Source organism: Varanus komodoensis, unplaced genomic scaffold, assembly GCF_004798865.1.
Source record: "Varanus komodoensis strain SLA01 unplaced genomic scaffold, ASM479886v1 scaffold1, whole genome shotgun sequence".
In the NCBI taxonomy this organism is placed as follows: Eukaryota; Metazoa; Chordata; class Lepidosauria; order Squamata; family Varanidae; genus Varanus; species Varanus komodoensis.
This window is the reverse complement of record NW_025335268.1, coordinates 114,931,375-114,945,993: the sequence shown is the minus strand read 5'-3', so window position 1 is coordinate 114,945,993 and position 14,619 is coordinate 114,931,375. Positions and strand designations below refer to the sequence as shown.

The window sequence follows — 14,619 nt, the reverse complement described above, 5'->3', positions numbered from 1 at the left end:
CGATGCAGGTCGCCGTCCAGCAGTTGTCCACAGCCAGGCGTCATGTGGACACTGACTCAAGAACCTTGGTTGGTGCCATCTCTCTCCGCAGACATGCCTGGTTAAGGAGTTCCAACTTCCCGAAGGAAACTAAGCGGTGAATTGAGGAAATGCCCTTTGACGGAAATGCCCAGGACTGACCACAAGCTGAAAAAACTCCACGAGTCCCACATGATGGCCCGGCGGATGGAGCTTCAGACTCAACCTAGGCGAAAGTGGGCATGGACCCATCCATCCTATAGACAAACTTATCAGCCTAGGCAACAGCCCCAGCACCAGCCGCAGCAATGCTGCCATCAACAGCTCCAGCAACGTTATCAACAGGGCCGTCACCATTATGACAGAGATAGGAGGCAGCGTTGATGGGACTGGCAAACCATTCCTCTGACCCCTTCCATACCCACCTCCCTCTCATCTGGGGATTGGCTGAGAAGCCGACTCCCCATTTGGGAGTCCATCACATCTGACCGGTGGGTATTATCCATCATACAGCACGGCTATTGGATAGAATTCGACATCATTCCTACATCGAGTCTGATCCGGTTTACATCATGCTCGCCGGTATTGCTTGATGAAATACAACAACTTTTTTGGAAAGGAGCGATTCGTCAAGTAACTCCACCTGACGAACTCCACGGATTCTACTCCAGATATTTTACAGTCCCGAAACGGGATGGTGACCTACGTCCGATTTTGGACTTACGTAATCTGAATCAATTCATCGGTACAAAAAAATTTCGAATGACCACTCTTCAAAATATTTTGCCGCTGCTAAGGAAAGAGGATTGGTTCGCCCCATTGGATTTGAAGGACGCCTATTTCCACATTTCGATTCACTCCAGTTATAGGCGTTTCCTTCGCTTTGCTGTTGCACCTGATTTATACGAATTTACGGTTCTACCCTTTGGCCTGGCCACCACTCCGAGAGTGTTCACCAAATGCATGGCCCCTGTCTGCGCTTTCCTATGCCTCCAAGGCATACAAGTGTACCCTTACCTTGATGATTGGCTTCTGGTGTCCCGGTCTAGGGAAGGACTCCTCACATCCATCCGTACAACCTGTGCCTTATTAGACGATCTGGGCCTATGAATTAATACTGAGAAATCTCCTCTTCTTCCGATGCAGATGCTTACATTCATCGGAGCCCATTTGGATTCGACACTGGAAAAAGCCTTCCTTCCTCAGGACAGACAATAGACTCTCGCTTGCCACATCTATCGAATGTGACGAGATGGGACGGTTCCAGTGAAGTCCATCCAGAGGCTTCTGGGACATATGGCTTCCTCCGTTGCTGTGGTGCCACACGCCAGACTTCGACTTTGTCCTTTACAACTATTTCTCAACAAGATGTTCCACCCACAGAGAGACCCACCATCGAAGTTGCTTCGAATCCCATCCTCAGTGCTCCATTCTCTACTATGGTGGTCAGTCCCAGCCAATCTGACTGTTGGGATTCCCTTCAGGCCCCGATGCCCATCGATAACCCTCGGTACCGACGCGTCTCTTCTGGGGTGGGGAGAGGTATGCTCCGGCCTATATACCCAGGGCACGTGGACTCATCGGGAATCCACGAATCATATCAACTTCCTGGAGCTGTTGGCGGTATTCAAAGCCCTGCGTTCTTTCGAGGATGTTCTCCAACACCGGGTCGTTCAGATAATGTAGGACAACATAGCCACCGTCTTTTATCTGAACAAACAAGGTGGAACCAAGTCCCCGACTCTGGCCAGACTTTCTATGCAGATTTGGGACTGGTGCATTTCGAGAGACATTACACTAATGGCAGTCCATTTGGCTGGTACGGACAATGTGGAAGCGGACCTCCTCAGCAGGCGTATGTTCATCTCTCATGAATGGGAGCTAGATGTTCAGACGCGCAACAATCTTTTTCATCGCTGGGGGTTCCCCGACGTGAACTTGTTCGCCACCCAACAGAACAAGGTGTGCAATGCTTTCTGTTCGAGAGTGGGAATTGGGTACGGATCCCTAGGGGACACCTTCATGATCCCATGGAACAACCTGAACTTTTACGCGTTCCCGCTGATTCCTCTTGTGATGAGAGTGCTAGCAAAGATAGTATACGATCGGGCCACAGGGATACTAATTACCCCTTGGTGGCCACGCCAACATTGGTTTGCCACACTTCTCGACATCTCTCACGGGGAATACCTTCATCTTCCACTGCTTCCGTACCTCATAACCCAACAGGACGGTACACTTTGCCATCCAGAACCTAACAGCGTGGCGAATCCGATAGCTAACTTTGCTCCGTCTGTATTGACGGCAACTTCAAGTGGTTCGAATCCTGCCTTCGAATCCACTGCGTTCAGGGCCTTCGAATCTGCTGGGGTCGGTGCTGCTTCCTCTTTTGATCCTCCAGCACTGTCGGATCTGAGGATTGTTCCATCGAATCCGACAACCTTTCATCCAGATATTCAACACAGCCTTGATTCCGCTTTAAAGCCATCTACGCGGAAGTCCTACGTTAATAAATGGAGATGATTTTCCACCTTTGCCAAGTCTCGTTCGTTCTCTCCATTTACATCATCGATACATCAAATTCTTCAGTTCCTATTAGAACTGCACCACTCTGGACTGATACAATCTTCAATTAAAGTGTATACGGCGGCAATTATCTATCATCGTGGCATGGTGGACGGATCACCCATCTTCTCTCAACCTACTATTAAGAGGTTTCTTAAGGGTCTTTATAATCTCAATCCATCAATCAGGCCAGTAATGCCTACCTGGAGTCTCTCTGTTGTTTTCCAAGTGCTTACAAGAGCTCCTTTCGAACCATTGGCAACAGTCGATTTACGTCTTGTTTCATGGAAGACAGCGTTTCTAGCGGCGGTTACCTCGGCCTGAAGGGCCAGTGAGCTCTGCGCTCTCCGCATAGACCCTCCTTACCTAAATTTTCACAGAGAAAAGGTTGTCCTGCGGCTCGATCCATCTTTTCTTCCTAAGGTGTCCACACCTTTTCATATGCGACAAGATATTATCTTACCTGCCTTTTTTCTGTCTCCGTCGACTCCGTTAGAAAGATCGTTGCACTCACTTGACACTTGGCACTGCTTAGCCTTCTACAGATCTAGGACGGAATCTGTTCGGTGCTCAAATAGACTATTCGTTAAATATTCTACCAAAGATCAAGGCGCTCCAGTCACTCCACAGAGACTTTCTAAGTGGATAGTCCATACTATCACTTTATCTTATCAACTGGCTAAGATTGACTTACCCACAACTCCTCGAAGTCATTCAACTAGGGCTATTGCTGCCTCATCTGCCTTCACATCGGGAGTCCTGATTGATGATGTATGTCGATCTGCTACTTGGGCGAACCCTTGCATTTTCGCCAAACATTAGCGTTTAGACGTTCGGGCTCGACAAGATTGCTCCTTTGGCAGAGCCGTTCTTTCATCTGTTCTTCGTTGAGGACACCTCCCCTCCTCCATTATGGTAAGCTTGTTAATCTACCCATATGTGTGATGCACAGAGGCCACGACGAAGAAAAGCAGGTTGCTTACCTGTAACTGATGTTCTTTGAGTGACCATCTGTGCAGTCACACAACCCACCCGCCGGCCCTGCTCGGTGTCAGTGAGTGGACATTTTCTTCAGTACCAAATGTTTCCATTTTTTCTTGGTACCGATATCGTTTATAGTAGGGATATTTTTTCCACATGGGGCGTACGTTCGGTCGTCAAAGACTGAACAAAATGGTGGACGCTCCGCTCTTTATAGGCCATGGGGGAGGGGGAGCGGAGCTTTTCCCGCCAAAAACCATTAGCTTGTAATCTTCCGGCCAAAGGCACTGCGCAGGTGCAGCACCCATATGTGTGACTGCAGAAGAACATCAGTTACAGGTAAGCAACCTGCTTTTACTGTGGTTAAGGGCTTGTGCCTAAGCAAGCAGGAAAAGCTACAAAAGGCAAGAATGTATAATCAGTTATCAGAACTGTTCCATAATTATCAAACAGTTTTTAAGATAGTCTTATATGGAATAGGTGGTAAATATACACTAAGGCATGTTAGTGAATGTAAGCACTGAAATACTAGAAAAAGAAATTTCTGTTTAGACCATCATGATCAGTGTGAATTACTAAGAAACATTCCATCCAGTAATGTTGGAACTGTCGATGTAAGGCAAGTAAATGTAATATGAAGTATATTGCAGGCGAGCTGTGTGATTGTATGTGTCTATCCTTTCACAATCCTTCTTCATACAAACTTTCTTCATCCATTCTCTCTAATTTCAGCATAATGCATGACTTCCATGTTAAAATAGGGTTGCCAACTGGCTGCAAAACTGCTAGGCTGGATGGTTTTCAGACATGAGGATGGGGCTGATTCTGTGCACAGATCCATGTCTTTCAGACAAAGACTTTTCAGCTCCGCTATTTTATTTCTGCCAAACGGATAAAATATACATTTAGAAATAGAATGCAATGCTTAATTCTTCAGTTAAGCACTACATATATGTATTACATGCAGGTGCCCAGATGCTGAGACTGGGCTCCTCCCTTGTGGCACTTTTACTGATTTACTGTGATCTGCATTTTGGAATTTTTATTACTATTTTCATAAAATTCTCTTTTCAAGTACATTAGATTTCTTTGAACTTGTTCTATTTCAAAATTTTGTATTTCTTTTTTTTGGCTGTTAATTCTAGCGTAATTTTGTTTTCTCTACTTTTTTATACTTTTCTCTCATTCTTTAATTTCCTCTTCTAATCTTATTATATATTGCTCTTTTTGTTTTTTTTAGATTATATGAATATTTTATTCCTAGCCCTTGTACCACTGCTTTCATTGTATCCCATATTACACTTGTATTAGTACCTCCTTTTTCATTTATTTCCCATATTTCTTTTAATTTTTTCTAAAACCCTAAAATCATTTTTTAGAAATCCTTAAATCTATCCTCCATCTATTTGCCTGTCTATCATATTTTATTTTCATTTCCATTGTTATCATTGTATGGTCTGATATTTGAATTACTTTTATATCTTCATTAACTATCTTAGACAATATTTCTGGTGTTACAAATACATAATCTATTCTTAAATCTGTTTTTATTAATAAATCTACTTAAATATGTATTATTATACTGTATATCTAACTTTGATGACTAAGATTTATCTTTTTCTTTATCCATAACCATATTATAATCACACACCATTATCACATATCCTCTTTTTATTTTTTTCTATTTATTTATACACCTTATCATAAAACTCTCTTTGATTTATATTAGGTGCATATATATTGGCTAAAGTCACCTCTTGTCCATAAATCAGACCTTGTATTATAAGAAATCTCTTTATAGCTTTTGTTAAAATTCACATCTTTTGGCAACAATAATTGCAACACCCCTTGATTTTGATTTTTTATGTACGTCTGCCCAATATAATTTTAATTTGTTCACTCCATCTTTCTTTTGATGTGTTTCTAATATCTGTTTTTTCTTTACAAATACTTTTTTCAATTCTAGCTCATTTATGTCTTTCTCCCAAGCCATTTAAATTCCAAGACAAAAAAAAAAAATCTTCAATGTTTTTCCTATTCTTTCAATACATCAAATATTCTTTTTGGTCTCCATATGTGATTAAATAAACACTCCAACCAAAACTTAACAAAAACCCAATTAAACTTTTCCCTACCACCACCGTATTCCCCACCACATTTATATATGGAAACCCCCTTACCCATCTTCTGGAGATATTCTCCTCCCCGCCGCTTTGGGCTTCCAAGGGACGAGGGGAGAGGAGCCTCCCCTGTACAGACCCCAGACACCCACTCCACCCTCCCCAACCATCTATACCCTTTTATTCTATACTCAAATTTCTCTTATATTTATTATTTAAAAAAATTCAATAATAACTCCAACACTACCAAATACAATATATTCTGTGTCTATTACATATAAATCTTCTTACCTTTTCATACATCATACTTCCTTTTTCTGAATCTCCTTTCTGTCTCTATGGAGAAGGTTAACCTCCAGCTGCTATATCGAGCTTCATCTCCTCCTGATCTTTTCTCTCTTTCTCTGTCTTCCTTCTTGAAAAAGTAGACATATCCATTAATTTTTGAATTTGTGCTACATATTCATCATCGGAGATAATGCCAAGCTCCTTTAATAATTCCATTGTAATATTTTCCATTGTATGAAAACCTCAAAAAAAAAAAAAAAAAAAGGAAACTCCCAACTGTATTTTATGGAATTCTTCTTTAATATTTGGCAGACGTAGGTATCATTACATAAATTGCAAGGTATCATTACATAAATCTGGAAAGACTGGAATCTGATGACCTTGCAGCATAATTGGAGTCATATTCTGTAATTTCCGCATCAGTTGTTCTTTTTTTGCATATGACCAGAATTGGACCATGATGTCTCTCAGTGTTTTCTTCCAACTCTTCTTGGGCCAATTCTATGTATTGCATCAATATCATATCTTGTAAAAGGAACATCTGGCAGAATAGATTTAGACCAGTCCAATATTAATTGAATCAATTTATCTTCATTCTCTTTCCCATCCTCTGGATGTCCTTTAAGGCATAGATTCATTCTTCATTGTCTATCCTGAATCTCAATCACACTTTTAGAGAACTGGTCTATCTTGGTCATCTGTTTTTTTTTTACTCTTTGTCTTGTTCTCTCATCTGAGCTTTCAATTCTGTAATTGTTTGGAGGCTCTCTTGAATTTGTTTAGATAAATCTTTTATTCTTCCATCCATGCTATCCATTTTAATATCTAATTTCTTCAGATTATTCTTCATCTCATCTTTTATATCTCTTAAACCTGTCTCCATTTTTGCCTTCATTTCTCTTAATTCCTGTAGAAGTATATCAAAGTTGTCCAGTTGTGTTGATGAAGTTGTTGATTTTTCCAGTGATGCTCTCTTTTTCCCATTCATTTTGCAACTTTTTTCTACTCTTTTCAACCACAGATCTGATGGGTGAGGTTTATAAGAAGGATCTTGTTTCACTTTAGGCCTTTCCCAAATGCTTTTAGGTTCTTGCCTCACGCTATCTGCACTTTTAGTCCATTTAGGCATACAGTCTACAATTGTTATTTCCAACTAAGAGGAGAGAGCTCTTGAATTTAGTGATCTTATTTGTGATCCACAATTGCAATTAAACTTTCACAGTATATAGATCAAAAGCTGCAATTTAATGTCTAGCCAGCAGAGGGAGCTTAAGCATTACTATTAGCAATACTATTACTTTTGCAAAATAGTCTTCCTGTTTCTCACACCATACATCACTTCCTCTTTTTTATTTATTTTCTCATTATTTCTTACCTTTTATCTCTGTAGTAAAAACAAAATAGCACAGAGAAGCTAATCCTGGGACATTAATTAACTTTTGATATATGTTCCTTACAGCTCTGTCCAAATGGTTTGTTTGTTTTCCCTTTCAGCACTTTCTCAGCCTTCCAGCTGCATGGGGGGAGGGTGGAAAGTCTCTTCTTATCAATCATTCAAGAAAAACAAGAATCGCTCAAGAAAAGCATTTTTTTTCCTCCACTACTCAAGCTGCTTTTAAGCATTTATAACAAGTGGCCAAGATATTTATAACATAAACACTATTTCTCAATCCATAAACAGCCAAGATGCAGCTTACTCTGGGCTAGGCACAGCAGTTTCAAATTATGAAAACAGCTCTTAGTCCACGTCTGTGTTTCAAATCTTCCCAGGAGATAGACAAAAGAATTAACGTACTTTTCATGCATTTTTTCAGTATTTCTTAATCTTAATTTGAGTATATTTTAATCATATTTCCCCCTGATGGTCAGGAGGAGTAAGAATTCAGTGTCTGGAGTCCATCTGAGCTAGCTCCGTGCTCCCTTTCCCCCGGACCCTGCCCCCCAAATTTCAGTGTTGAATTCTACAGGCCAGAATAAGTTAAGTTGTATCTAGCTGCTTTAGGAATCAGTGGAACTCATTGCTCAGTTAAGCATTTTTCTTCACTTATTTTAATGAGAATCAGAGATGCTTAATTTTCTCTGAGATGCACTCAAATAGATGGATGGTACTTCAGACTGTTTCTTAATTGGACGCATCTATCTTTAAAGGAGGACATTATGAGCAAAGCAGGTTGGGACAGTGAGGGTCAGAAAGCTCTTGGACTGCTACTGCATTCTGGAAGGTTCAGGCGTGTCTGCTTTAAATTTGTTCTTAAATTGAAATTTATTGTTTTAATGGTATCCTGTACACCATTCTGAGAGTTTTGTATCAATTGAACGGTATAGAAATGCCTAAATAAATGAATAAAGTGTTCCATCTAGTGTCATGAAATTTTGGAATCAATTTTTAATTTAATAGATACCTAAGTCCTGTGTAAAGATTCTGCCATTTATTTTTTGTTGCCAGTGTGTGGACGGATAGCTTATGCAATGGTCTTCCTGTAACTTAAAATGCACATCAAAAGCTACTATTTAGCAAGGCTTAGCTTGCTAATGAAAAAATTATACAGCTTGTTCAGTTTGCCTGATAGTAGGTGAGCTAGGGCATGCAACTCCCCCTATAGACCAGTTGGGAAAGTAAGCTGTGCAGTAGTCCAGAGGACCAGACCCTGAGGACCAGGCAAAAAGCTCCTGTGCAGAGGCTCTTTTGCTACAATTTTTCAGTCCACCATTGTTCTTTTGTTTTAGAGATCATAGTACTTCATGAGCACCTGAGCAAATGTTTTAATGTCCCCCCCCCCATCCCAACTAGGAGCTATAGTAGCCACTTTTGATCTGTGATATCATGGAGTATCTCAAATGTTCATTTTCATCAGCATGTCTTATTGGAAGTTAACATTGCCTTTGCCTTTTGGGAGCAAAACCCCCAATCCTCTGCACAATTACTGTTGAGCAAGCAGTGCCCAGTTGTCAGTCTCAATTATGATGTAACCTTGTTAGGAAAGGGTTTTCTTTCTTTTATTTTTTGGCTAGCCACAAACACTTTCAGATGCAAGCTCTATTGTATGGCATCCCACTGTGTAGAGTTAATGGAATCTTTCCTCCTTGTTAATACCTTAACCAGCAATTTCACATGACTTAAACACCAAAATTTAACCTATCAGAAATATAATAGGCAAACAAGTGGTTTTTCCGAGTGATTAATTTGATCTCTGAACAATGGGATAAAATAAGAATTGCTGCACAAACTGGTTCTGACTTTGTGATGAGACAGGTATTTGATCTCTTTTGCCTCTCCAAATAAGCCATATTTCTCAAAGTAATAGCCAAAGACATCACAATCCTATTTTAAGCCTTTGATTAAAAAAACAAAACAAAACAAAATATGATTCATTGACTGAAAGCAATAAGCTTCTCTCCAAATCATTGTTAGAATAACAAGTGGGTCATCAAATCGGTTATGGGGAAAAACAATAAAGCTATGAGGGCTGTAAAAAGTCCTTATTTCCAAGGCATAATAGCTTCAGGGAATTGAATATCTGTAGAACAGTCAGCCTAGAACCAAGCTAGCCACTTATCCTAGAAACTTTGAATTGACACCTTTGTTATTAAACAATGTTGGAATTTTGTCAGTACAGAGAAAGACCAAGTAATTCTTAAATAAGCAAAGAAAAGGATATGTTAGGATATGCAAAACATACTGTTATTCTCTTTCCACTCAGTCTTTCTGAGGTATTCACTCCACTGACTCACGTGACGAAAGGTAAGGGACTGCAGTCAGGAGAAGCACTGATATGTAAGAGATGGGTGTGTATCTGTGGCTATTGTTAAAGTTTAAAAAAACCACCAATATGAGTGAAGCCATCTTGAGTGGAGCTGGCTAGAGCCGGGGGTCAGACTAGGTGGCCCAGGAGGCCCCTTCTGACTCGTTGTGTTTCTGTATTTCTAATATTGCCATTACATGGGTTCAGAAGTGGATATGAATGTATGGATCGATAAAAGACATAAACATAAGCATTCTGTCTTGTTAATTGCCACATCTGAATCTCCTTAAGACAAAGCCATACCCCAATTTAGACATTGCAGTGCATTTATGTTCTGTCATGCTATCAATCATGAGATTACATACTGAGGTCTGCGATACTGAGTAGTAGAAAAATAGAATAATAATTTTCTGGGAGATGCTATTATAAATAGCATAGCAATTTTGTCTTAAGAGAAAGGGATTTTATATTGTTATAACTTCCTCGTTAGATCTCAGAAATCCTCTTCAAATTTGCATCTTTGAAATTCCAGTACTAAGGCCATTATGGCTGCATGAAAGTAATCAGAGGGAAAAACTCACAACAAAGAAAACTGGTTGTCATATGGTATGGTTACCATGGTACCATAATCTTCTCTTGCCCAGCTCTTGAAGAGTAAAAAGTGATGACCAACTAGAGCTTCATATTATAAAATAACATAAGAAACATAAATATTTGTATACTCACATTTATTTTTAGGTTCCTAAAAATACAGTAAGGGGATGCACATAGCACTAGCAGCATTTATTTAATCCTGACATATTTCACTGTAGTTGTACAGAATGATTTAGATTATTCTGTTGACATAAACATAAAATACTGCTTTTGAATGAGCTAGTTCCTTTGAAGCCCAACATGTCATGCAAAACTCTAATATTCTGAATGAAATGGAGGTTCTGAATAACTACCTCTTTAAAAAAGGAAGCAATCTTACATTTGATCTGCACATATGACATACATACAACATTTGCTGTCTGTTCTAGATGTTAAGCCTATTTGATGTTGCTCATGTGCATGTTTTTGAGCACAGGTTTTTTACATGCTAATGTGCCCACACATGTATATACATACACATATTTTCTCTCTAGAGTTTTAACATGTGGAGAAATTCACAAGTTGGATTGCAACCATTTAATGGAGAAGGAGGGGGTTCTTAACAAAAAATAAAAATGCAAATGTTGACATTAAAAACTGGAGTGAATGAGTAAAAGGGGATTTTCCAGAAGGGCAATTGTGTGCTTGTAAGAAGAATTGGTTGCCTTCTTCTGAATTGTTTGAATATGCATGGATGGCTGTAGTGCTAAAGCCAGAAATATCTGCAAAAGCAATTGGCAGGGTCAATTCTTCACTTTCAGCTAAGGAATACTAATTTGGCATGGGATAGCCCTTCAGTCCTTAAGCACCAAGTTTATTCATAATTCATAAGTGCTTCAAGGCAACTCTCTGGAAACATTAGGATTAACTCTCACTCCTTCTATGCTTTGTGTTATGCCATCAAAAATTCCAGCATTACAGTCCTTTTGCAAAATTGAAATACAAATCTTAGTGTTGTCCTGGAGTAGCCAGTAGCCTGAGATTAATGGAATTTTAGACTCTTACAAATATCTTTTCCTTGACTGGAAAACTAATAGGGGTATCCTTGTCAGTGAAGAGTTCTTCCTCTTACCTACAATTTCTTCAGAGGGGATTTGCTGCTTTTGTCATGCAGAGTCATCTAAAAATGCCTGAGGCAAGCTATTTATTTTCTGTGTCATGGAGGTACATCAAGGTGGGTTTGAATAATAACAAGTGGACAGTATAATTCAATTGTGTTCTCTTTATATATGTATGATGTTTGTACAGCTATTACTGTAGTCAGAAAGAGAGTACAAAGACCAAAGTGATTCAGAGCACAGCATAATTTGACATACAAATAGAATGGCAAGAAACTGTTAGACTGGCATGGAATTAATGGAATGGCATGTACCTTGTATATTCATCTGCAGAAATCACATTCGGTATAAATGGAATGTAATAATCTAACCAAATGTTGTTTTAACATAACATGTTTGTCAGAACTTTCAATACTTTGAATTGTCTTTATATTTTATGTGGAAAATCAGTTAGGTACTACATGATAAAACTTCATGAAATTGAAGCATGCTTTACAAGAATAGTTTCCCAGAATTATATAAAAACTATTTGTCTGCTTTGTACTTTCTCCTAACATTAAACTGACAGTGTTATACACAAATTCTGCCATGTGATCTAGAAAATATATCTCATGTGTGTAATTTATACTAGAAATATAAACCACAGAAACAGAGCGAGTCAGAAGGAGCCTCCTGGACCATCTAGTCTGATCCCTGTGCATGTCCAGCTTATCCTTAAACACCCTCACTGATGGGGATTCCACCAACTCCTATGGAAGCCCATTCCGTACCCTAGGGTCAAGAAGTACTTCCTGACATCCAAATTGAACCTTGGTTCTGTGAGCTTTGCTCCATTGGAACATGTCCTGCCCTCCTTTGCAGGGGAGAACAGGCCTCTATCCACCTCTGTGCGACACCCCCTCACATACCTGTATGTCACCAACAGATCCCCTCAAAGTCTTCTCTGGGCTGAAAAGACCCAGTTCCCTCAATCTCGCCTCATAGGGCTGTCCCTGTAATCCAGCCACCATCCTATTGGCCCTATGCTACACTGATTCTAACCTGGCCATATCCTTCCTGTAATGTAGAACCCAGAACTGAACACAATATTCCAGTTGCAGGACACCAGAATCGTATAGTGGTAATACGTCTCTCGATCTAGAAGTCATGCTTCTGACTATATAAGCAAGGGTGGCATTCACCCTCTTGACCGTCACATCACACTGCTGATTCATGCTTAGCCTGTAGTCAACCAGCACCCCAAGATCCCTTTCACAAGTGCTGTTCTCCAGCCACTTGTCCCCTAACCTGTACTTATGACACCAATTCTTATGCCCCAAGTGCAAGACCTTGCACTTATCTGCATTGAACGCCATCCTGTTGTCTCCTGCCCACTTCCATAGTCTGTCCAGTTCCTTTTGGATCTGAAGTACCTGCTCCTCAGTTGTGGCCACTGCCCAGGTTTTAGTATCATCTGCAAATTTGATCAGCAGACTGTTCACCCCTTCTTCCATGTTGTTGATGAAAAGATTAAACAGGATGGGCCTTAGGACAGAGCCCTAGGGTATCCCACTTATCATTGGCTGCCATCCAAATGATTCCCCACTAATTGTTACCCTCTGCTTTTGGTCTGTCAACCATGCCCTAATCCACCGGACAGTGTTTCAGTCTATCCCAAAACTCCTCAGTTTCTCAACCAGGATATCACAGGGCACTTTGTCAAAGGCTTTGCTGAAATCCAGGTAAACCACATCCACTGCATCCCCTCCATCTAGCCACCTCAAAATCTTGTTGTAGAATTCTACAAGGTTTGTCTGGCAGGACCTGTTTTTGCGGAAACCGTGTTGTGTGGCTGCCAGCCTCCCTTCCCTATCTAGCATCACTAGATCTCTCACTGTTATGAGCCTTTCCTTTTACTACAATGGACAGAAGGCTAACTAGTCTGTAATTCCCCATGTCCCTTCTACTACACTTTTTGAACATTGGGGCCACTGACACTGCCCTCCAGTCCTCTGGAGTTTCACCAGTTCTCCATGAGGCCTTAAAAATGGAGGCCAGTGGGCGTGAGAGAACACCTGCCAACTCTCGAAGTACTCTTGGGTGTAACCTGTCAGGATTTGGTGCCTTTGTAACATCCAGTGCCCTGAGGAGCCCCTTGACTTCTAGGGGTTGACTCTAATCTGTGCCCCTAAGTCCCTGGCCTCATCTAATCTCCCATGCCAATCTCCCCCGTCCTGCTTTGGGGAGAACACAGAGGCAAAATAGTCATTTAGCATCTGTGCCTGTTCTCTTGTATCAGTCACTGGATCCCCTTCCTCCTTATTTAGCAGTCCCACTACCTGTCTCTCCTTCTTTTTGCTATTTACATGCTCATAGAAGCCCTTTTTGTTGCTCTTGATATTATTTGCAAGTCTCAGTTCATAATCAGCCTTAGCCTTGGGAAGAATCCTTCTGCAACGGGCTCTTCCTCCTGGTATACCCTTTTGTCTTTTTGCCCCAGTACCCATTTCCTGTGGAGGTTCCTCTTGCATCTATTCCCTCTAACCACCTCCTTTCACATCCATGGTGCCCCCCTTGCCTCCCTGCCTTACTAACTAGAGGTATCGTTAAGGCTTGTGCCTCCAAAACCTCCCTTTTGAGTGCCATCCACTCCTCCTCAACTCCCTTGCCTTCCAGTAACCTATCCCAGGAGACTTTCCCCAGTCTGGTCTTAAGTTGGCCAAAGTTGGCCCTCTTGAAGTCCCAGCTTCTAGTGCTCAACCTGCTGCATGTCCCCATTTCCCTGATCTCAAAGCAAAGGATGGAGTGGTCACTTGCATCCAGAGGTCCTCTAATCTGTACCTCATCTATCAGCTCCTCCCTGTTAGTCGAGACCAAGTCAAGGATGCCCCCCCCCCCCCGTCTTGAGAGAGAATGGCAAACATGTCACAGCGGACAGCAACACCTATGATTTCCCCCAAGGCCATCTGCTGGCCTGACATAGGGCACCCCTTGCAGTCCCTACCTTCTTCCCCTGCCTTGTCTGTACTCCACTGTGTCTGTCCCTACACTTCCCTTTCCTGACTTTACTCACCCAGTTCTCCCAGACAGAGTAATAATTACAAGCATTTATAAAAAATGCAAACAAACAATGACCTAGGGGAAGAGAGTCCTCAGGAAGCCCGGACCGCAGCTAAGGGACGCAGACAAGGAATGACGCCCAATGGCTGGGTGTGGTCCAATGAGCCTCAGGGG

General features: G+C 41.1%; 1 protein-coding gene across 3 annotated transcripts in view; it reads left to right on the top strand.

Annotated features, from left to right (window-relative positions):
- PDE4B (phosphodiesterase 4B) overlaps positions 1–14,619 on the top strand; it is a 227,243-nt gene that overhangs the window by 185,664 nt on the left and 26,960 nt on the right. The gene's annotated exons all lie outside the window — the stretch shown is intronic.